At 42.5% G+C, this 26,206-nt stretch overlaps 1 protein-coding gene and 1 pseudogene across 1 annotated transcript in view; both read right to left on the bottom strand.

Annotated features, from left to right (window-relative positions):
- The window catches only part of LOC149462960 (NACHT, LRR and PYD domains-containing protein 6-like), a 580,167-nt gene that overhangs the window by 325,428 nt on the left and 228,533 nt on the right, over positions 1–26,206 (bottom strand). The window lies entirely within an intron of this gene.
- On the bottom strand, positions 17,843–20,704 carry LOC149462966 (E3 ubiquitin-protein ligase TRIM39-like; annotated as a pseudogene).

Genomic DNA, 26,206 nt, shown 5'->3' on the forward strand with positions numbered 1-26,206 from the left:
TTGCGGTGTAAATCATATGCAAATAAATAATTATTTAAACTGAGTAGCTATTATGCTAATAGTGATATATGATGATAATAAATATTAATCAATGTCTGTGCAAATGATCAAAATGTCCATAAAGTGACAAAGTGCAAAATAAGTGCTAATGCAATAAAGTGCTTAATAATGAACCATTTCTGTAACAGCAATATAAGGTGCTAATAAAGTGACAATGGTGAACAAATGACAATACTAAATTGTCAATACCATATAAAAGACAATCCAATGGCCATAAAAATGACAATGACAAAAATGACAAATGACAATTAATATACATTTATAAGTAATGTGGTCAACCGGAGGTCCCCTTAAGGATGCACACAGCCTGGTCTGGTCAGAGAGATCTCCTTCCAATGGGTTATCTGCAGCACCTCAGCCATACCCCATGATGGGCTTGGCATCATTTTGGGTCCGTACCGCAATTACGCTGAGGATGGAGGCAGAGCCCGGGAGGGAAAATGATGGCGTGCTAAAGGTCAGGATCACGGTGCTGAGTCCGAACACAATCAAAGGATTTCAGATGGGGGCAGGGACCCTCCGCAGTGTCCAACATCTCCCGGTACAGCTCTGTCTTCCGGGACCTCCGGCTTTGTCTGGTCCCGGGCTCTGCCTCCATCCTCAGCGTAAATGCCTTATGGACCCAAAATTATGCCAAGTCCATCACGGAGTATGGTTGAGGTGCTGCAGATAACCCAGTGGAAGGGGATCTCTCTGACCAGACCAGGCTGTGTGCATCCTTAAGGGGACCTCCGGTTGACCACATTACTTATAAATGCATATTAATATTACGCATCTGGTGAGTGCGTAATCTTACCACATTCCTGGCACATCACCAAATATTCATTCTAGCATGTGAAGCACTTACTTTGAGATCATTTTCATCTGGATCTCCACATTGTCACTTTTATAGACATTGGATTGTCTTTTATATGGTATTGACAATTTAGTATTGCCATTTGTTCACCATTGTCACTATATTAGCACCTTATATTGCTGTTACACAAATGGTTCATTATTAAGCACTTTATTGCATTAGCACTTATTTTGCACTTTGTCACCTATATGGACATTTTGATCATTTGCACAGACATTGATTAATATTTATTATCATCATATATCACTATTAGGATAATAGCTACTCAGTTTAAATAATTATTTATTTGCATATGATTTACACTGCAATTATATTTCTGGTCATCAGTATCTCAGCGCTGCACTTATATTTATCTTACTAGTAAAAATAATATGTAGCACTACCCCTTAAGGGTTGCTTTAGTCATTTATTTGGGTTCCCTGTCAATGTGGACCTCTCGTTGAAAGCCCAACCTCTGCTGACACCATCATGCGATGGGGACCCCGATAAATCACACCTGTAAAATGGAGTCACACACAGAGTAGTATAAACCAAAATGAAGTTTATTTTGGAATTGGAGGTAACTGAATAGGACAGGAATAACAAAATAACACTGGTATTGGCAGTAAGTGTGATCACTCTTAGCAATGGTGAGCAAAAGTAATGATATTCACAGCAAAACAACAGGAACTGTTCACAGGCCTTCTTTATGAAATGATCCACTGCCTCCAGTCTGAGGGGACTGTTCAATCCCCAGTGAGCAGGAATGACTATCAAATGAACAGATACGCTCAGTGGGGGTCCTCAGAACTAATTAGCAAGGATTGAATGTGAAATAAGAGAATTCTCAGTTATAATTGATAATGTCCCCTTCAGAGCCTGTTGGGGCCCAATTTGTAAGAAATTGAGTCAAAGTGTGGCTAATAGTTCCTTAGGGTAGTCACTCCAAAAATGTTGAAGGAAAAGGAGACGTTTTAGCACTTTCCTGATTGATGGTGAAGAATTAGAGCCAAGTTTCCTTTAAGAACTCAATTTATGAAGTGAGCTGGAAGTAGAAGATAGCAGCAGCTGGCATAAATGTCTATGGATGAAGGCAACTCCCTCCGAATGTCAGAGGGCAAAAGATGAATAGTGAAAGGGATCCTGGCATGCAAAAAGGGAGATAGACCTAATGCTTTAGTAGGCACTGCTATATCTTGGTCTATAACTGTATATCCTGCGGTCATCTTGATTGATAACTGTACTGCAGATATGTTCCATCAGCGGTGCTGGTATAGCTCGGCTGCAAACTGGGGGAACTGTGTACAATGTTCACATCTATGTGCAAGCAGGTAACTGGGGTAGTGGATGTCAATGTTCACTCCGCTCGTGGATGCATGGGTCTCTCTCACCAGATCAATGTGGTTGGCCAATTGCCACAATCCGCCTTCTCCAGTGGATGGGGACAGTCCATGGACCCTCTGGTTCAAATTTGGTGTCCCACTTGGTCTCTTTGGAATATAAACAAAGATCCTCCTGCGCAAAAGGGAAATAGCCCTACTGTAAGCTGCCAACACTTAATCTGTTACCCAAACAGTAAGAATACCAAAAATACATAAATAGTGCAGCGCTCAAAAAAAACTATATACACAAATAACTGTGCCCACATGCAATGGTGACACAAATATAGTGAAATAACCTAAATAACTAGTGCCACTTAATGATCTAAGGTGTCCACATAATCATATAAACATATAAAAAGACGCATATATATAAATAACGTGTAAAAGCGCCTAAATATCAGACGCATAAATAACATAGAAAAATCCTAACTGAAAGATGATTTTAAATAATTAATAAAGTGCTCCAAGTGTGGTGATAAAACCACATCCAATCAAATTTATTCTCAAAAAATCAAGCCAAAAAAATTGTCCATACAAAATAGTGGCAAACACATGCAAAAGTGAAAAAGGTGCAAAAAAATGCTAAAAATAGTGCAAAGCAAATGTGTCCTTGTTCCACAGCAGTGCAATTCTTCCCCTCCTACGGCTAAATTGCCTCCTCACCTCCTTACATCGACCCCTAAGGGCCACACAGCATTCAGGATCTCTCTGGATCCTTATCTCCTGGAAATCAGCACTTCTCCTGCCGTCCTGGATCACTTTGAGGGTATTTCCATTACCCCCACTCAGAAGCTTCTATAGGATAATTACTCACCATCCAGTGAGCAAGAAAGAAAGAGATCCTCTAAGTGCAGTATTTTAAGGGCCAAACGACACTTTAATGACAATGTTTAAACAAACATATAGCCACTCACATGGTTTTCATTCCTCTTGACTCGACATGTGGGTGTACTGCATGTAATTAGAAGGACTTCCTGGGTATACCAAGATGGCGGTTGGCACCGGAAGTGCGTCACCGCGTACCGGAAGTTTGGCGTACTAGCGTGCCTACGCGTTACGTCACTATTACTCGTGACTTCCTCTGGGCTTTGCCCTAAGCACGTCTAACCTCCCTTAAGTAGCGGACCTCCTCTAATAGCTAATTATCGGTCCACCCCCTTCTTCATTTACACGGAGCGGCCATTTTCTTGGAGCGCATCTCCACTCCAAGAGTGAGGACACCTCTTCTAACCCTAGGGATAGATATGAACGCCATGCATTCCATCCATCCCTAAGATTGTCCACCAGACCCTAATTTTTACGGTTTATTTTATTGAATACAATTAAAATTACAACATTTATTATGAGGATCTTAAAATCATTACATAATGGACCTATACTACATCCCAGGATAACTATAAACCCCAATTAGATACTCATATATATTTTATACAATAACGAATAATATCAATACTAAAATGTACCATTCTTTATTACTAAAATCTATATATTTATATAAATACCTTTGATGTGAACTAAATAGCAAAGAAAATAGATTTAGGATTATTTTAAAATAAATTTATAATCATTCTAAAATCATTTTAAAACTTGTTTATTCATTATTTATATATATTATTTATAAATGGAATACCACATCAATGGAATCCCTATTTGTTCCATTACCTGCAATTCACCCACACATTAACAAAATATACTTAAATATCTGTGCATAAATCATTTATTTATTCTCCATAGCCATAAATCTTCATTAAATAAATCATTAAAAATCACTGATAAAACGGTTCAATTCGAACTCATCTAAAAATCACTAATAAAACAGTTCAAATCGAACTCAACATTTAACCCCTTAGGGACCTGCGTCCGCATATAGTAGATCCACCTAGACTCAGTCTGACTCAGAGATATCACTTTGTTGCTACCCCTCCAGTGTTTCTTAAACTTTTCCACACCCCAGAATTTCATTTTTCTGGGGTCTTTATTGTGGTACATGGCAAAATGTCTAGAGACATTGTGTTTTGGGAACCCTTTTCTAATATTTTGGACATGTTCCCTCAGTCTCTTCCATAATGGCCTTTTAGTTCGGCCTATGTACTGGAGTCCACATTCACACTCTATACAGTACACTACCCCCTCGGACCTACATGTAATAAAATCTTTAATGTCATATTTCTGACCAGTAGAGGTGGCAATAAAATCCTTGCGTCTTCTGTTTAATCGTTCCGTAGCTACACAAGCGAAACAATTCTTACACGGAAAGAAACCATTTTCGTTCAGGAAAGTAATATGATTCTTTATTGGGGGATCTAAAACATTCTTAACCACCTTTGATCTTATTGTGGGAGCTTTTCTATAAATAAATCTCGGAGTTTCCGGTAATGACCCCCCTAGTACAGGGTCCAACTTCAAAATACCCCAATGTTTCCTATAAATATTCTCTACCTTTTTAAAATGTGTATTAAAATCCAATACAACCGCAATTTGGAAATCTGCCTTTTCATCTTTACTATTATCCCTTAAAAACTGCTCTCTATTAATATTACCCACTTGGTCTATTTCTGATAATATCCTATCTTTAGGGTACCCTTTTTGTATAAATCTTGACCCCAGCATTTTTGCTTGTTTCAAATAATCATTCTTAGAGGAGCAGTTCCGTCTCAGTCTCACAAACTGCCCCTTAGGGATATTATACAGCCAGGATGGGTAATGACAGCTCCCCATAGGGATATATCCATTGCGATCGACCATTTTAAAATGCGTTTTGGTTTCCAATTTACCATTTAAAATCTTAATATTGAGATCTAGAAAATTTAACTCTTCCTTGCTCCACTCCCATGTAAATTTAATATTTTTATCGTTTGTATTAAGATTCGTTAAAAAAACTTGTAAGGTGGTTAATTCTCCTTCCCACACGATAATCACATCGTCGATGTATCTTTTATATATATTTAGCTCTTTGGGATACTCTTGATATACCATTTTACTTTCCCAATGTGCCATAAATAGGTTTGCTACACTTGGCGCAAACCTGGCCCCCATCGCAACACCTCTTATTTGTTTGAAATAATTTTTATCATGCCAGAAATAGTTGTGATGTAAACAAAACTCCAGACACTCTAATATATATTTGCTTTGTGTCCAGGGTAGATTGCTATATGTCCTAAGGCCCCAACTCACTGCTTCCATTGCATCATCATGTCCAATGATCGTATACAGTGAGGAGACATCTGCACTCGCCATATACAACTCACATCCTCCTCTTACTTCTTCTAATGTTTGGATAAGCTGTTTCGTGTCTCTCAAGAAAGACTGAGTACGTTTAACCACCGGTTGCAGGAATTCATCTATATATTGTCCCATTCTTGCTAGAACTGACTGTATGCCATTTACTATGGGCCTTCCAGGTGGATTTACAGCATCTTTATGGATTTTTGGAACTGTATATATGACTGGTATTCTGCATGTATCTGGCGTGAGAAACCTTGCCTCTTTTTTATTCAGAATATTTTTCTCTACACCTTTTTTAACCAATCTCTCCAGTTCTTTTTTGTATTGTACCGTGGGGTCTTTTTTTAGGACTTCATAAGTATGGATATCGCTTAATTGTTTGGCTAATTCGCCTGAATAGTATTCTTTGGACAAGACTACGATACCTCCCCCTTTGTCCGCTGGTCTGATTACTATATCATCTCTCTTACTAAGCTTTTTTATACCTATTTCCATACCTATATTCTTATTAATTTTAGGGATAGTTAGTCGTTCTAGGTCAAGATTAACCATTTTTTTAAAAACATCTATTTGGCTATTGTTCGATATTTGAGGGTTAAAAAGTGATTTGTTTCTAAAATCAGTATGGGTGAACCTGGTACTAGGGGCACTGTTGATAGTACTCCTTGCCCCCGGTAATCCTAAAAAGTACCACTTGGTCTCTTGCTGTCTGAGTAGCTTGCTTGGTAGCGTTGAGTGCCGGCTGGACAGCAAGTTCTTTCTCCTCATTCTCTCCCCCTGAATCCTGGCTCTGCGGGCTAACTCAGCTTCTCAGCCATCAGCACACCTCCTTCTCCTTCCATCTCCCTCCGCACACTCCTGGTCCATCTCCTGGGATTTGATATTTATATGCCTCGCCCACACGCTGCCTCTCCTGGGAGATGTAGTCCCCGACACTCTGCTTATCAGCCAAGTCCTGTTGCTCAGAAATACAAGTTCCAGAGGGCTGTTCTATCAATGTGAGTAACCCTGAAGAGCAATCCACCACCATCTCATTCCCATTATATGTATAACAAGTAATAACATTTCAATGGGTTACACTCCCAACACTGGAAGAGAGAGAGAAAGATGAGCGTAGAAAAGAAACACGGCACACTAAGTGCACTCAGGTGAGAGGTGGATGTGACCTGAAAAGGGATTTGTGGTTATACAGGATCTGAGTCTACTCACACGGTACGCGGCTCACATACACGGCAGACCTTTTACCCCCAAAATATTCTTCTTTATTATATTTTATTTCATGATTCTGCCAACACCCTGACAGGCAGAGAATTATGATGACATTCTTTTATTGGTCAATTATATCTCGTTTTAATGGTTTATTTAATTCATATTTCATTTATTTTATATAATTAATGTAGTATAATTTCATTGGTATCATTTATATTCAAATAATGTTTATTGAAAAATTTTCAACATACAAAAAGGAAACATGTTAACATGGAACTGGAAGGGTTCACATTTGAGGAACATAACACACGAAAAGAGAAATAAGAGTGGAGGATCCCCACCATTTGGCCGGGGAAACTTTAGATTCCAATTGTATACATGAGAGGTATGCTCATTGTCTCGTAAACCTTTCTAGAGGTCGATAGATTATAACTGGGGGAGGGAGATAGGAGATGGGGAGGAGGGGGAAAAAAGAGGGCACCAGTGCAGTAGGGGTAACGTATATTACAATGAGTAGTATTAGTAATCAATTTACAGAGCAGTTTGGGTTTTTTAGCCATCGAGACCATTGGGCTTTAAATTTGTGATAAGAGGAGTTGTGGAGGGCTATTCGTCTTTCCATCTCGCATTGGAGATTGAGGTCGGATAAGAAGCGGGACAGAGGAGGGGTGGTGGTAGAGCGCCATAATTTGGTAATATTAGTTTTTGCAGCTGCTAACGTGTGTACAATGATGGTGCGTGAGTTTATAGGGAAATTATCTATGCCAATATATAGGAGAGCTAAGGCGGGGTTTGGGTTTACTAACGTACTAACGTGTAATTGAAGAAATTATTTGAAAAACTTTGTTCCAATAGGACTTGATTGACTTACAGTTCCAAAGTATATGGAGAAGTGAACCAGATTCTCCGCAATGCCTCCAGCAGGCTCGCGAGTGTTGTGGATAGAATAAGGATAATTTAGTGGGGTTAAATACCATTCGTGTAGGATTTTCAAAAATGTTTCTCAGTGGGAGGAACATTTCGAAGCTTTGTAGGTGATGGTGAATGTTTTTTCCCATATGTGTGGGGTTATTGATTGGAGAAGATTTTTCTCCTAATTGGTTAAGGAGGAGGTACATGTTGCAAATTGCGTTTCGGTTATAAGTGTGTAGAAGGTTGAGATTCCTTTTTTTGGATAGATCGATCTATGGAAGAAGTGGTGTGCAGTTGCAGGGATTCCTGTTGCGTGCAAAATATTTGCTTTGTGAAGTGAATGGGCTATGCGCATATAGGTGAATTATTCATTGTCAGGAAGGTGAAATTTGCTTTGGGTAGTATAGAAGGAGTCTACTGTGCCTGAAGTATAAATGTCTTGAATGTGGAGTATGCTAAGGGCCGTCCACATTGTTAGGTTTAGGTGGGGGATGATAAAATGTAAGGATGAGAGTGGAGTAGGGGTTTGCACATTATTGTTCCTTAGTTGGTTATAAGCAACAAAATCGTGCCAGGCTGTTAAAGAGGCTTGTACGCATGGGTGCTTATGTAGCGTTTGAGCCTGAGCTGCTCGGGGTAAAAATAGTATGTCTGTTATAGTATGTCGAAGGTACACAGATGTTTCCATGATGGTCCAAATTTTTTCAGAGGAGGGGTGCCACCAGAAGAAGAGTTGGTCTAATAGAACGGCTTGGTAGTAGGACTTCATATGTGGAAGACCTGCTCCACCTCTGGAGGGTGGACGTATTAAGAGATTTGTGGTGCATCTGGGTTTTTTTGAGTTCCATAGGAATTTGTTCAGTATTGCCTGGAGTTTAGCAAAGAAAGAGTAGGGGGCTGGGATAGGAAGTGTACGAAAAATGTAGAGTATCTTAGGGAGTATGCACATTTCTAAAGTAGCTATTCTACCTAATGTCGATAGAGTAGTAGCGCGAAAGCTCTTGAGGTCCTGTGGGATAGTTTCAAGTAACGGTCTGTAATTAGCCGTGTAAAGTTGGTTAGTAGTAGCGGTGAGTTTAATCCCTAAATATGGGATGCTGTTCTTTTCCCAAGTAAAAGGGAACTCTTTAGAAAGCAAGTTTTGGGTTATAGAGGGCGTGTACAGATTTAATATTGATGATTTGGATTCATTAAGTTTGTAGTATGAGACTGCTGCGTAATCATGGATATGCATGCGTATCGTCTGGAGTGATTTATATGGATTTGTAATCATCAGGATAATATCGTCTGCAAAGAGACTGATTTTGTGTTCGGTTGTAAGAAATTTAATTCCTGTGAACTTTGGGTCATTTCTAAGGTTAGTCGCTAGTGGTTCTATAAGTAGGGTAAAAATTATAGGGGACAGGGGGCAACCCTGTCTGGTTCCATTGGATATATAAAAGGGTTGTGAGAGCATGCCGTTAGTTAGTACTCTAGCAGAGGGTTTGGAGTAAAGGGCGAGGATCGCCGACAGCATCCAATCAGTTATGCCAAATTTTTGTAGTGTAAGTGTCATAAATTTCCAGTGAATTCGGTCGAATGCCTTTTTCGCGTCCAATGATAGAAAGAGGGAGGGTCGTTTGTCAGATTCAAGGTGATGCAGTAGCGATATAATTTGCCTGGTAGCATCAGGAGCCTGTCTACCAGGTATAAAACCCACTTGGTCTGGGTGAATTAATGTAGGTAGGTATGGGAGTAGTCTTTTGGCAATTACTTTGGCGTATATTTTTATGTCTGTGTTAAGCAGCGAGATCGGTCTGTAATTTTGGGCCAATTGGGGGTCTTTGCCCGGTTTCAGGATAGTTGTGATTATCGACTGTAGCATGTCAGGGGGGAATTCCCCGTTAGACGCAACGTGATTATAAAGGGCAGATAGGTGTGACTTAAGGTTAGGTGCAAATGTTTTGTAGAATTCGTTCCCTGGCGATTTGTTTAAGGGTAGGGTGCTTATGACTTTTTCAATTTCTATGGGTGAGATTGGCACTGAGAGAGATTCGAGTTGAGAGGGGGTGATGTGGGCGAGGTTGGTGTTACATAGGAAGCGTTCAATGGAGGGAATCATTGGTTGGGTTGTATTAGAATCATCTTTTATGTTATATAGCTTCTGATAATATGTTGCAAAAGCGTTGGCAATATCTTGTGGATTTGTAAGAGGAGAGCGTGTGGTTGGGTGTTGGATCGTAGATATTTTGGTCTTAAGTCGTTTTTGTTTGATGGTCTTAGCAAGAAGAGAGCTTGCTTTATTTCCGAGTGCATAGAATTTGGTCTTTGTTTTTTGGTGTCATAAGAGTGGAGTAAAAGGGTGCGTAATTTGTTTCTATCTTGGTTTAGAGTTGTGGATATGGAGGGGTTAGGGTTTTTTTTGTTAATTTCCTCATTTAGGTTAATGGAGGTTAGAAGTTGGTCAATTTGTTGGGAACGCTGTCTATTTATACGGGAGTTTAATTGTATGAGGATACCTCTCATGTAGGCCTTGTATGTTTGCCAAAGTGTAGTAATTGAGATATCCGGAGTGGTGTTGGTAGCAAAAAACAAGTTGTGGGCTTCTAAGATATGATTCTGATTGTCCGGAAATTTCAGGAGTGAAGAGTTAAGTCTCCAAATCGGTGGGAGCGCCGAGCGTCGATCATCGTCCAAGGATATACTGGTTGGTGCGTGGTCTGACCAGGAAATGGTTTCAATGTTAGAGGAAGTCACTTGTTGTAGTGTCCATTTGTCAATGATAAACATATCTATTCTGGAGTATGAAAGATGTGCTGGGGAGTAGTAGGTATAGTCTCTCTCGGAACCATGTTGGCATCTCCATATATCATACAAGTCGTGATTATGTAGAAATTGATTAAAGGTATATTTAGTGGGTTGCTTCTTGGAGGATGAGTCCACGAGTGGGTTGCTCATAACATTGAGGTCTCCGCCAATTATTATTATTATTATTATTATTATTATTACATCAAGTTTATATAGCGCCAAAGGGTTTGCTCAGCGCTGTACAATAGGGGGACAATACATGGCACAGTACAACAAAAACAGACAGCGTACGAGGGGTAAGAGGGCCCTACTCTTTCAAGGTTACAATCTAGGAGGGAGGGGGTAGTGGAACAATAGGATGTGGCTGAGGGGAATGAAGTGGCTGAGGGGGATGAAGTGGTGGGAGGAATGAGGGAGAATGGCCGTTAGGTGAGGGTGGGGTAGGCTTCCCTGAATTCAATTATGAGTCTGCCTTGTTGAATTCAATTATAAGTCTGCCTTGTTTATGGTCAGAAATGGTCTTGTAGAGCGTTTGATAAAATTGCATTTGGTTGTTGTTTGTGCCGTATACATTCACCAATGTGTGGGTTATGTCATTTATCTGGCAAATGAGGATATGAAAGCGTCCATGTGGGTCGGCTATTTTCGAGATGAGGAGGAAAGGGAGAGAGTCGTTAATGGCTATAATAACTCTGTTTTTCTTTTTGGGATTGGTTGCCATAAATATTTGTGAGAAATGGTGCAGGTGTAGTTTAGGCGTTTTTTCCGTGGCGAAATGGGTCTCCTGTATAAAGAGAATGTCGGCTTGGGATTTCCGTGTTTCTTTAAGGAGCAGCGATCTCTTGAAAGGAGAGTTTAGGACTCTAACGTTAAGAGATGTTATATTAATCATTTATATAAATTTCTTCATTGAAAATATACCGTCGGGTTGTTGTTTGAGAGGGTCGAGACTCGGTAATCTCCTGGGGAAGGAAAGTGATAGCATAGTTGTGGTACCAGTAAGGCTCGATTGAAGGTTTAGAGGTAGTGGCCCTGGTAGCCTCAAGGATTACACGATCAGGAGTAAGGCGGAGTGGCTGGTGGTGCCATAGGAAAAGGTGAGAGGAGACACAAGGGATAATAAAAATAGTTTTGCAAGAAATGAAAATAGGCCAAGTAGCCAACATCGCTACTTTAGAACTGGGGGGTATAGACAGGCTTTGACCGCTGGCAGGGTCCTGCCAAACATGGACTTGGAGAGCGAACTTCATCAAATGTAGGCCGATTGCCAGAAGTTTAAACAATGAAAAATGACCCCCCGGGGGGGGGGGGGGGGAGGAAAGATGTCAGCACCTGGAATGCTCCATGTAACTGCTTACGATGCCTCCATGCGCTGGGCAGAGTTAGAGGTGGTGTCCTGTGTATCTGCAGGGAGGAGGTTCCATGTCTTGAGCAGGTCTAAGCCTGCTTCCAGGTTCCTGATGGTGAATATTCTGCCTTGTCGTCGCACTATTAATTTAGTTGAGAAGCCCCATTGGTAGGCTATGCCGTGATTCCTTAGGGCCTTAGTGATGGAAATCATTTTTTTCCTATTAAGGAGCGTGGCTTTGGATAAGTCCGCATAGAGGCGGAGATTTGCATGTGATGGCGGGAGAGGTGGCGGATTTCTAACCGCAATCATAATTTTTTCTTTAACGTGGTAAAAATGTACCCGGATCAGTACATCTCTTGGAATAGATGCCGGCAGAAACGCCGGTTTGGGCAGTCGGTGGGCTCGATCAATCGCGAGCTCTAGATCTGAAAGTGTTGGGAGGATTAGTTTGAAGTATTGCTGTATGTAGGGTAGCAGATTTTCGCTCGGCACTGATTCAGGGATCCCTCTGAATTTAATGTTGTTGCGGCGCGAGCAATCTTCTAAGTCTGCTAATTATAAGTTGATTTGCTCGATATCAGATGAGTGATCTGTATGAGCGTCAATCAAATCGTTATGCGCTGTTATTATGTCGCCCAAGCTGCTTTCAATGTGGCAAATTCTGCGTTCTTGGTGCTGTACCACGCTAGTTATTTGGTTTAAAGACGCAAAAATGTAGTTTTGCAGAGATTGACGGAGTGACGTCAGCATGTATTTCATGGACACCTCCGTTAGCGGCTGATCCGCCGCTGGGAATGCGTCTATATCTGGTAGGTTTAAAGTAGGGGGTGGAGGCGGGAGATTCAGGGCTTGGTAGGAGATGTTAGGGTCCTGGTCCAGACGTGGCCTGGATTTGGCAGGGCTGCTAGTTGTGGGGGACAAAGGGGGTGATAACTCACCAGGGTCCCCTGGGTAAAGCGATTCTTGCAGCCTCGGATCCCTGTGCTGGGCCCTGTAGTCCTCCTCGTGGCTGCTGTCTCCCTGTGTGTCTCTGCTGCGGCCGCCATCTTGGATTCCCTGCACAATAGCAGGGAAGAATTATGTCAACTTCCCGGGGTGATCCGGGGTGATCTGGGGCTCTCCTCCTGCGGGGCATGGTGATCGGGATGCGGGCAGAGGTAGGTGACACTGTGGGGTGATTTGTTTCCCCCGGGGGCGGTGAGTGCCGCTTTATAGCTGGCAGGTGGACGGAGCTGTGCTCAAAGCGCATCCATCCCGTAGCCGGCCGCGCATGCGCCCCTCTTAATAGTCCATTTAAACGTCAACTAATGTGGAAAGAAGTCCACAGGCTTCATGGGGATGTGCTCTGTGTCCAGGAAACACACTTTTCCTCCCTCAAAGCTCCACATCGCTCACACCACCTATTCACACATGTGTTTACAGCTAATGGTCCTACCAAGAAGTGTGGAGTTCTTATAGTGGTCCGTAACTCGGTGGCTTTCTCATTGCTCTCTCAAGTGGCAGACAGCAAAGGCAGATTTTTTATTATTGTTTGCAAAATGAATAATTATTATTATTATTATACAGTATTTATAAAGCGCCAATAGTTCACTCAGCGCTGTACATTACAAAGGGGGACAGAACATGTGACAGAACAATACCAATACAATGTGATACATGAGGGGATCGAGGGCCCTGCTCTTTCGAGCTTACAATCTAGGAGGGAGGGGATGGTGGCACAGGAGGAGATAGCTGTGAGGGATGGAGTGGTAGGAAGAGTGGAGGAGGTCGGCAAGTTAGCAGGGGGTGGGGTAGGCTTCCCTGAAGAGATGGGTTTTCAGGGTGCGCCTAAAGGAGAGGAGAGTAGGTGATAATCTGATGGGTTGGGGCAGGGAGTTCCAGAGGATGGGTGACACCCTGGAGAAGTCCTGGAGGCGGGCATGGGAGGAGGAGACCAGGGAACTAGAGAGAAGGAGGTCTTGTGAGGAGCGGAGTGTGCCTGCTGGGCGGTACTTGGATATTAGGTCAGTGATGTAGTTCGGGGCAGTATGGTGGACAGCTTTGTACGTCAGCGTTAGGTTTTGAATTTGATCAATAACATTGCATATACCATTGTGAATCTCTACGCCCCAAATGTTCACCAAGTTCACTTTCTAAATTCTCTCAGGAAAAAAGTAGCAAAGATTCAGAAGGGCCTTCTGTTGTAATGCTATTATCAATAAATCTCTTGATATTTCCAATCCCTCCAGCAGTTTGAGACACTCTCTAGCTCATGTATTAGCTGAAGCTAATCTTTACAATCCATGGAGATGTCTACATGCCTCTGAAAAAGACTTTACATATTATTCGGCCCCTCAGAAATCTTATTCAAGAATTGACTTTTTTCTTACTGATATTCGCTTACTGCAAAATATTATCAAAGCCGAAATCCATCCTATGACATGATCGGATCATGCACCTATATCACTGAGTATTGAAGAGACTTTAAAGTTCTCCCCTGTATTTTTATGGCGTAATGATGTCTCTATGTTCTGCAATTCTACTTTTCAATCTTCTCTCACTGAAGCTTTGATATCAATTCTACTTCTGTTAATGTGTTTAGTATGTGGTGTCCTCATAAGGTGTATTGTAGAGGTTTACTTCTAAAGTTGGCTTCCAGAGCAAAGCGTGATAGGAATCAAATCTTTTCTGACACGATCGACAAGATAGCTAGGCTAGAACATAAGCATAAGCAATCTTTATCCCCTACTGTCTTGCGAGAACTTCAAGAAACCAGACTTGAGCTCAGGACCCTCTTGTCATGGCGACATGGCCAAAATTTGAAAAAAGCTAAAGCTACCTTTTATACTCAAGGGAACAAGGCGGGAAAATTGCTGGCAAGTTACTTGGGTGTTAGACAATCCAAATCTAAATTGGCTTCTATTTTAGACCCAATATCAAACAGTATCATTTACCATCCTAGTAGCATAGCAGCGGCTTTCCACCCCTACTATTCTCAGTTGTATAACCTTAAAGATGACCCGCATACTAAACAACCTACACCAGAGCTCATAAATCAATTTTTTGAAAACCTTTCACTGCCTACTTTAGATCTCCACAATTTAGAGGGGCTTAACCAACCTATTCTAGAAAGTGAAAAAAGCGCAGCTAATAAAGCTTTATCAAAGGGGAAGTCCCCAGGGGCTGATGGTTTTACTTCTGAGTATCATAAGTAATTCCAATCCATATTAGTACCCCACCTTAAAAGGATCTTTGATAAAGCGGTGTCTACGTCCACATTCCCACCTGAGATGTTAAAAGCCATTATTGTCACTTTGCCAAAACCGGGGGAAAACTCCAGACTGCCCTCAAAACTTTAGGCCTATTTCCCTACTAAACACAGACCTTAAAATTTACGCTAAAATTATAGCAATTTGTCTTTTAACAATTACCCCTCTGCTAATTAAAGCGGACCAAGTGGGCTTCGTTAAAGGACGACAAGCATCAGATGGAACTCACAGAATTCTTAATCTGATGCACTTGACTGAATCTCGAGGATCTCAGGATGTGGTTTTGGCATTGGATGCTGAAAAAGCCTTTGATAGAGTACATTGGCAATACTTAGATGCTACCCTATCTAAATTCGGTATCAATGTCTTTATAAAATTAAGTATTTACATCCAATGCACTATCTGAACCCTTCAGCATTACTAATGGAACAAGACAGGGATGTCCCCTATCTCCTATCATTTTCTCATTGGTGATGGAGCCGTTAGCATCCAAAATTAGAAATAACTCGCAAATCTCAGGTATTCCAGTAACGAATACCTCCTATAAAACTGGATTATTTGCAGATGATGACATTCTTACAGTTACTGACCTGGTGAATTCCCTTACAGAAATCTCTGCTTCCTTAGAGTCCTTCAGTGCGGTCTCTTATTATAAACTTAATGTCCCCAAATCTTGTGCCCTCCCAATATCTGTTTCAAGGGGACCTTTGAAATACCTTAAAGATAAATTTCCCTATAATTGGACTCTTAAGAAATTGGACTATCTAGGTATATGTACAGTATATCAGCCCCGTCCTCCAACACATTTAAAGATAACTATGAAAAATTGTATCAATCTATTTTAGTGGATTTAGTGAAAAATTTGAATCATCATGGATAGGCAGAATAGTCGCTTTTAAGATGTTGATCTTTCCTAAAATATTATACTATTTTCGAACAATTCCAATTCTTTTTTTTTTTTTCCAATTCTTATACCTTCTGCCTATTTCCGTAAGTTGGAGGTGGCTCTTAAAAGATACATCTGTAAAGGAAAAAAACACGGATCCCATTCCTGTCCTTTACTAAACATGGGTCTAAAGGAGGGATCGGCCTCCCGATGCTTTCTACGTATTACTATGCAACTATCCTTGACCAACTATCCGCTTGGTTAACCCCATCTGATAAGCTATGGGTACAAATAGAGCAGAGTGTGGCTCCCAATAGAGATCTTCGTGCACTATTGCTGGCTAAGTCCATCATATCCAAACTTATACCTACACTCCTCCCATCCATTCATTCCACACTTGAGGCCTAGATAATAGGTCTCCACAAGTTGAACTCCTCCTCTCCAAAACTTCATATGGACATTCTACTAACTGCATACAAACTCTTTATTCCTAACCTCAATACCTACCCCTTAAGGCAGTGGTTCTTAACCTGGGTTCGATCGAACCCCAGGGGTTTGGTGAGTCAGTCTCGCGGGTTCGGCGGAGGTGAAGACCCACACCCGACTCATGATTCGTGCAGTAAATATTCATTATTATGTTTTTGTTTTTGTGTGAAAATCATGTTTTAATGGTTTTGTTCTTAATGGTTTTGTTCATTTTGTGCACCTATTTATAAATATATACCTAAATATATACCTATGTTTTGAATTTGAAAAATCATATTTTATTTTTCCAATTAAGAAGGGTTCGGTGAATGCGCATATGAAACTGGTGGGGTTCAGTACCTCCAACAAGGTTAAGAACCACTGCCTTAAGGGAACTAGGGTATAGCACTTATGCTGAGATAGCTGACACCACACCAAGCAAAGGTCTACACCCATTTCTACAAATTAGAGGTTTTCACGGTATACATCCGAAGACATGGCTTGAGATAGATTCAAAACTATGGCAGGCGTTAACTAACCCTATCAAAATAAAAAAGATATCTCATGGTTCTATAAATTTTTACACTATGAGAATGATGTTTCTATTCTAGGCTGTGTGAGTATATGGGAGAAGGGCCTCCAAAGATCTTTCACTCGAGATAATTGGGATGCTGCCCTGTGCAATAATTTAAGTATTACAAAATGTACCAATCATTGGGATTGTTCTTTTAAAATATTGTATAGTGGCTACCTTACCCCATACAAATTAGCTAAAATGTACCCAGATGTGTCGTCATTGTGCTGGAGGAATTGTGGTAGGGAAGGTAACTTGCTTCCCGTTTTGTGGGAATGCCCATGTCTACTCAACTTTTGGCAAGCAGTTTTTTCTCTTAGATTTCTGGCATAATAACCAATCCGGCACCACACCTGGCCTTACTTTATATCACCCTAAACCTATTTCCCGCCCAATTTAGAACAATAATTGGTCATATACTTATTGCATCCAGAATGGCCATTCCGGCTGTATGGAAATCAACAAAGATTCCCTCTATATCCAAAATAATTCAAAGAGTGCAGTTACATTATGTCTGTGAGAGGGCTGTGGCCCTTAATACCCAGCATATGGAGAAATTTGATTGGAAATGGGCTAGTTGGAAAAAGATGTTTACGAATCACAATATGAATATATGCAACTGATGATGATATTATTAGCTTTGGTTTTTGTGTGGTTGACTTGGTTCTCTGTTTCTCCCTCACCCTTCATGTTTCCCTTGCCTTTCTCGATCCCCTCTCTCCCTTTTTGTTTTTGATCTCCTCCCCTCTTGATTTCAAACCCTGGAGGTTGTGCTCTTTGTTGCCTGTCCTTCGGGGATGAGAGTGATGGAATTTAATGTACTATGCAGTTTCTATGTGCTTTACATATAATCTCATTATTCGTTACTGTTGATAATCAAACCTGCTAATACTGTATATCTTGTTTATTATAAATCGGTTGGCCAATTAGGCCTGTGTATGACTGATTTTGCAGATAAGAATGCGTTTGAGACATGGTACTTAGATAAGTTTATATTTGTTTTCCAATTTGCCTCTCTTTATGTTGTTGTATTTGAAAAACACAATAAAAAAGAATTGAAAAGAATTCTATTGGGGACCCATTCTATGGGGACACATTATATTAGGATCCATTATAAAAGGGATCCAGTAGGATTCTATTGGGGATCTATTCTATGGGGACACATTATATTAGGATCCATTATAAAAGGGATCCAGTAGGATTCTATTGGGGATCCATTCTATAGGGACACATGATATTGGGGACACCTTCTGGTTCTATTCATCAGACATTATTATAGTCAGATCATTATATTGGGGATAAATCCCATGTTTTCTGTCACTAGTAAATCTCATGATTATTTCTTCATCTTTTTCCTCGGAGATTTTTCCATCGAGTTTCATCTCTTTCTCTCTATTTGTAGATCGATTATTTGTTTGTATTTCTTCACACAATAAAATCATCCATAGAACAAACTCAATGTAAATGTATTAATAATAATGATAGATTCCCATTGTCAGGAGACACTTCCCGTCCTGCTGACAACATTTAACCAGACAGGAAATCTTCAAAAGGACCGATATATAAAAATCTGACTGGGGCTCTAACCCCTCCCCCACCCCATCCACAACTAAGAAAAAGGTCATGGCTGCAAGTTTGATCATTTCTTAGTATAGATTGTATGGAATAGGAGGGAGGAACAAGGGGAGAGGAGACCCCATCCCGTCCAATCACAGTGACCGCCCAGCACCCTGCACAGAGTGACTGCATGTGGGGGAGGGGCAGAGAGGAGGGGGAGGGGCATGAAGAGGGAGATTGCTGAAGTCATATCTGATCATTTTCTATGTCATAATTACAGAGAAAGTAATATGTCAGATTGTCATGGCATGGATGGAGAGATAGATAGATAGATAGATAGATAGATAGATAGATAGATAGATAGATAGATAGATAGATAGATAGATAGATAGCACATCCCTCCTCACTGGCCAATAGGAACATATAGTTGGACCGATATTCTACCCAATCACAGTGATCAGCGACAGAGGGAGAAATCTCACTTATTATTACCTATAGTAGAAAACTCTGAAGGACACCAACTGGGGCCCCGCCCACTGCTATCCCATTGGCTGAACATTCCACTAAATCACATCTCTCCTCCCTGTGACATCACCAATCCCTGGGCGGAGTTCTCACTTTCCCCGATTCCCCCCACAGATCTTTATACAACTTCTCCATACCCATACCCCGGCATGGAGGGGCTCAGTGAAGGTGGTGGTGAAGGTGTGGAGGTGTCGGATCGGGTCACACAGACCATAAAAGGAGATCCGCCCGGCCTCATAATCCAGATATATTCTGACTCTGGTACTGGGGGGATTGGAGGGTAAGGGGATCCTTTTACTGTCATGTATCACCATATACTGATTACCATTCCTGTACAAATCCCAGGATTTATTATTTCCAATCCCTGACTGCCGTCCTCTCCTGGCTATACTGGGGTAACACATCCTGACTCCCCATCTAACTGACCTCCCGACATCCACTTCCCAGTAATGTCTCCCTGAGGAGAAACTCTGACTGCTCAACACCTGAGACCAATCCTGAAATCTCTCTGGTGTTACTGGACGATTCTGGTTCCTACCTGACCAGGATACAGTTTTCCTGTCATCTGATATAAGTAGCTTATTATGAGCTGTGTTTCCATCCAGTAATATGTCCTCAGCTCCCTGTATATAGAAAGATACATTTACCCCTGTTATTATATCAGATAATGTGTGTAATGTGTGTGATATCCCAGCCACACCCAGCCCCCTTCCATCATGGAGGAGTTCCTTATGTCTCTTTCTGTCCTCATTATCTCCATCCTCAGTATCACACAAGTCACCTGTGTCTGATTCCTGTAGGACAGTCAGTGGATCCGTCATGTTACACAGCTCCTCAATGTCACGCATCTTCCTGGACAGCTCCTCCTTCTTTATTTCCAGATCCTGGATGAAGATGGAGACCCGCTCTGTCCGCTCTGATATCTCCTGCAGAACTCTCTTCTCCAGGTCATCCAGACGTCTCCTGAGATCTATAAACAGGGCAGTGAATCTCTCGGTGTCACCAGCCTCTTCTTCTTCTAATTTCCTCCTGTGTTCCTCCAGACTCTGGACTCTTTCCTCCATCTCCTCTCTCTTTGTCAGAAGTTTCTGCAGAACATTCCTCAGTGTTTCCTTCTTCTTCTCAGAAGCCTCATCCAGCATCTCCACCTGGTGTCCTCGATGTTCTCCAGCCAAACGGCAGGACACACAGATACAGGTCTCATCCTCAGTGCAGTAATACTCCAGGATCTTCTTATGGACGGAGCATTTCCTGCTCTCCATGGACAAGGTGGGGTCAGTTAAGATGTGTTCTGGGGACTTTTTGTGGACTCTCAGGTGTTTATCACACAGAGAAACCTCACAGTGTAGACAGGATCTAACAGCAGGTATAGGAGAGTCCACACAGTAAGTACAGAAGACCCCGGACTCCTCTTGATCTGGCTGAGCAGAAAGCAACTTCTCCATTATGTTACATAGAGTTATGTTCCTGTGCAGTGCAGGCCAATCCGGGAACTTCTCTGTGCATTTAGGACAGGAATATCTTCCAGACCCCCCCTGTGTATCCAGAACACGAGCAATACAGACCCGGCAGAAGTTGTGTCCACATTTCAGGTTTACCGGATCAGTATAAATGTTCAGACAGATGGAACATTCCAGCTCAACTCTCAGATCAGCAAACGCCATCGCTGACAGCAGAAAGAGAAATGACAGTGAAGGTCTCTGACACCGGGGAAGTAATATTATATGAAGGGATCAGAGTACAGAGGAGGGAGGTTTTACTCACAGTAGTAAAGATAAGCATATCTCTTAACTTTAGAAGAACGATAATAAGGGAAAGACAGTTGTAAAGTGGGTGATTACAGGTTACAATATCTGTGAACGTTTTAGCCCTGTCTGCACTTTGCGGTCCCGGTATTAATTGCACTGACATTTACGTGTATAGCAAGTTGCAGGCTGCCCAAAGCTAGGAAGCTGGGATGATTGTCTCCTTTTCCAAGGTGTACATGGTCCAGCCCTTTAATGTGAGCCCACAAATACAAGGGGAGGGAACTGTCATCATTTGGCCTGCTTGGAATCTGGAGTACCCCCACGAGAAATGGGGGAGGGTCTTCTGCACAATGTGGTCTCTCCAGAACATGTGGCCACCTTCTGAGCGACCCTGTTGGGATTCCCCATGGAGTTAGGAACCTATTAGTAATGGACTGCTAAACAGACTTTCGCTCCTTGGAAGGTATGCACTGGGTACCCTGCATTAGTTAGGTTAGGAATGTGTTTTCTGTGAGACTGTGCATTATGGACTGTACTCCTGCAAGTCTTCAATAAAGTTGTTAACCGTTTCCTGCCTGATCTGATGTCTGTCCAAAGGGGTGCATGAAGGTATATGGAATATTAAAAAACAAGGCCTGTAACACACAAGGGGATGAAGAGGAAAAGTTATATATCCACTGTGGAAGAGTGAACCATGCTGAAGAGCTGGAGGGAAGCCATATTTAAGATGCAGTTGCTATGAGTAACCAGGACTGGTGAGATGTTATAGAAGCCAGCCAGTGGGAGAGTGGTATCAGGCATGAGTGACAGTTACCTCTGGTTAGCAAAGGGGGTTGGTGATCTAACTCCTTTCCTATCAGTCAGTACCCCTAGAGCAGCACAAAGAACATATGGACCTAGGTGGAGGTATAGGAGAGATAAAGTAAAGAGTTAACATGTCCACACACAGAGGTCCAAGCTTGGTGGATGGTGGGACCTCCACATTGTCACTGGGAGTGAGGTGGCAATTAAAGCTAGGCTGGTGGAGTGAGACACAGGCTCCGAGGTGTCCCCTTCAAAATGCTGCATTCAGGCTCTGAGGTGTCCCCCTCAAAATGGTGCATTCAAAAATATAGGGGGTGTAACGTCACAGGAAGAAGTGTCTCACAGTAAGGAGCTTCAATTTAAATGTGTATCTGTGTGTAGCACTACCCTTGAAGGAGCAGCTTGTATGATGTCCCAGTTTCACCTTATTTCACCCCGCAGCCATACACAGTGTATTCCTAAATACACACACATATTTTTGCTCATTGTCTTCAATAGTCAGTCTAGGGCAGTGGTCGGCAAGCCGCGGCTCGCGAGCCACATGCGGCTCTTTACACAGGCTCTTTACGCGGCTCGCGAGCCACATGCGGCTCTGTGTGCCGGGCGCCCGCTCCCCTCCCTCCTCTCGGGCGGCCGCCCCAAAAGTCAGGACTCTGCAGCTAGCCCAGCAATGGGCAAACTACGGCCCGGCGGACCTTTTTATCCGGCCCGCGGAGCGTGGCAAACATTGGCTGTCAGGATGTAGGCGGGGCAGCGTGACGAACTCCTCTCCTCTCACAGTCCGCCCTGAAGACCGGAACGGCGCGGGAACACGGCGAGAGGAACGCGCGGAGCAAAGGTAAGTGAATTGACACAATACGGGGAATGAATTACTATAGGGGGGATGAATTACTATAGGGGGGATGAATTACTATATGGGAGATGAATTACTATATGGGGGATGAATTACTATATTGGAGATGAATTACTATATGGGGGATGAATTACTATATGGGGAATGAATTACTATATGGGGGATGAATTACTATAGGGGGGATGAATTACTATATGGGGAATGAATTACTATATGGGGGATGAATTACTATAGGGGGGGATGAATTACTATATGGGGGATGAATTACTATATGGGGGATGAATTACTATGAGGGATGAATTACTATGGGGGATGAATTACTATATGGGGGATGAATTACTATGGGGGATGAATTACTATGGGGGATGCATTACTATATGGGGGATGAATTACTATGGGGGATGAATTACTATGGGGGATGAATTACTATATGGGGGATGAATTACTATATGGGGGATGAATTACTATGGGGGATGAATTACTATATGGGGGATGAATTACTATATGGGGGATGAATTACTATGGGGGATGAATTACTATATGGGGGATGAATTACTATGGGGGATGAATTACTATATGGGGGATGTATTTTCAGTTTTAAAAATGTGGCTCTCAAAATAAATTTCAATCATGGTTTTGGCGAGATTTGGCTCAGTTGAAAAAAAAAGGTTGCCCACCACTGGTCTAGGGGATGTTTTGTTTTTATTGTAGAACTGCGGATAGGGATGAGGAATGTAGCAGAATACTCCAAATTAGAACTATTCACACTGAGGACATCTAGCTGATTTCTTAGTTGAACACTCTAAAAATCTTGACTAACAGTAGATAGTAGACCTCCTTGTAACATACAGCAGCAAGTAGTTTAGGACTGAGCAAAGCCCCTTCTGGTAGTAGTAGTTACAGGGCTGAGCTCCTGGGGTATAAGCCAGTTGTGACAGACTGCGACAACCCAAAGGTAACATTGCCCCTTTTGCAGTAGCAACACTCGGAAAAGCTCTTCAGAACACTAGCCAGTGTTCCCTTTTTCCAGACCCACACCAGAGGAGGTATCAAGTCCCCAAATTCCTCAATGGCAGTACTCACAAGGCCCAAGGACAGAATGGTTGCCTCCTTCCAATAGTCCAAGTGATACCAGACAGAGCTTTGGCAGACAGCTCCCCTCAGCTTACTGAAGAACCGGGGTCACTCTCTCTAACTTCAGGCCCGCAGGTCGACCCACCTGAGGCCACATGGCAGCAAGTGCCAGGCAATGCAGCCTGCCTCCAGCCTGGCTGGTGAGATCCGCTCCCAGGAAATACACTGAACCCATGTGATCTCAGACTAGAAATACCAATCCCGGCATGCAATGGGTCCTCCTTCCCCTGAAATTGGCCAGGACTGCATCCATATTCATGCTGTTCATTTACCTAGCCCCTTCCCATGTTCTGGAAGGCTCTCCTAGCTTCCTGGAGGTGGGCAAAACCCAGACAAACTCCAACAGCACCAGAGCAGTATGAGCAGACCTGACTAATCAATCATAGCACTCTGTTAGGCAGAATACCACACTGAATTTACCTGACAGTCTGTCTGGTGAGAAGAAACCTAACTGTTAGGGATGGTGTGATGAACCGTCGTGATCACATTTTGCCCTTTCTGTTTCAGTTTTCTCCCCTTTGTAAAGCTGTATATATTTAGCAGCTGTTACATAGACAGACATTCTACATTGTTTGTTTAGGGAAATGTGACCTTGTAGTCTTTCACTTCTCTAGAGTTCATACTGTATTGTTGGGTTGTAGGGTTTTGTTGTGGGTGGGGAAAACCCAGTGCCAGGCTGTCTGGTGGGGGTGAAGCTGTATTTACTGAGCTGTGTTTAATAAAGATTCATTCATTTCACCCTACACGAAGTTCCGACTCGTGGTTTGGGATAGCAGGGAAGGATTGGTTTTGAGCTCTAATACCTGCCTTGACAGAGTGCTGGAAGACTTGCTGGAAAAGTGGACCATTGGCTGAGACGCATCGCTCCGCATGAGGCAGCCCAGGCAGAACGGTTCCGCCACAGATGGGCTGCATGTTCAAGTCGAACATAAGTTCAACTTGAACATGGGCCATTCATGTGTTCGCTGAACACATAAACAGTACGGGTGTTCAACGGGCTAGTGGCACACAATGCACTGCGCCCTCACAGTGCATTGTGATTGGTCAAAGCAATGCACCTGACCATAGGTCAGGTGCAATGCTTTGACAAATAACAGCATGTGATGATATCACAAGGGGCGGGGTTAACCCCTGCCCCCTTGTGACATCATGACAGTATATAAGAAATGTCATAGTGAGCATAGCTGTCAGACGGCAGAAGCCGGGGTGCAGAGCGGAGTGTTTTTTTATTTTCCTTTTTTTGGGTAGCGGTGGCAGCGGGCATTGTGATTGACATTGGATCTACTTCTGGGGACTTTTTGTATTTTTATTTTTAATAAAGGACTTGTCAAAGTTTGTCTCCTGTCTTTTTTACACTACACTTTTTTGTGAATAGGTAGCAGTATCATTTACCACATTTTCATTCACATACGGGGGGCTGGAATCTGGGGGCCCCCTTGTTAAAAGGGGCTTTCAGATTCTGATAAGCTCCCCACACACAGACCCCCACAAACATAGGCCACGGATGTGGAAAAGAGGTCCTTGTCCCTATCAACATGGGGGCAAGATACTTTGGGGGGGGAGTCCCCCACCCCATTCACCCCCAATGTTGAGGGTATGTGGCCTGGTATTGATCAAGAGGAGGGGAGGTGCTTGCCCCCCCCCCCCCTTTCCTGACATGCCGGGCTGCATGTTCGGATAACGGTCTGGTATGGATTTTGGGAGGGACCATTTTTTTTTAATTTTGGCATGGGGGTTCCCCTAAAAATCCATACCAGATCTGAAGGGCTTGGTATGAATGGTAAGGGGGACCCCACATCATTAAAAAAAAAAATGTAATTGCCGGGCAATGCCAACAGTTCTTTTGACATTCAACTGTTGGTGGGGAACCCCACTGACAGCTGAGACGTGAATGAATGTCTCACTACTAAAATACCGCGTGACTTCATCATAGAACTCCCGCCGGATTCTAGTAACTGGGCAGGATCTTACCACATACTCAGATGCAGGAAGATATTGCTCATTTGTTCGGTTCGTGTTCAAAGTTCACAGTCGAACATTCTGTAGGTTCGGATGTTGGACCGCGAACTGAACAAGGGGATGTTCGGCCCATCACTACTAACTATACTCATCCTAGACCTGACTAGGAGGGTGCAACATGTGCAAGATGAATGGCTCACTTCTACATACGGAGTGCCACCTTAATGCTGATTATCACATGACTGCGACCGCTCATGGCCCCTAATTATGCCTTCCTTATTGCACCAACACCCCGACATGCAGACAATTCTGATGGCATTCTTTAAAGGAAATTGAGTCGGCCAATTGTAAAATCTAAGGTCATATCCAGAGCTGAGGAGTAGAAACCACAACACCTCTTTCATCTTCCTGTACATATTATGTTTTCCATCACATGAATGGAGGAGGGGGATTCTTCATTCATACAGGGAGTTATTGGGCATCAATGATAAGCAGGCTGTCTATATTACAGAACAGCATGAAACACTTATTACATTAGAAGCTGAACTCCACTAATACCATCCACAATCCGTGGTGATGTCATCCACCACATTTCTTTCTATGACATCACCCGGGAGTCCCTGCTATATATTTAATTTATGTCTGCTGGGAATCTGTCATTTAGGGGTGGGGGAGGGGCTTGTACTGACTGG

The sequence above is a fragment of the Staurois parvus genome, unplaced genomic scaffold (assembly GCF_062004578.1).
Source record: "Staurois parvus isolate SC_StPar_1 unplaced genomic scaffold, SC_StPar_1.0 ptg000164l, whole genome shotgun sequence".
In the NCBI taxonomy this organism is placed as follows: Eukaryota; Metazoa; Chordata; class Amphibia; order Anura; family Ranidae; genus Staurois; species Staurois parvus.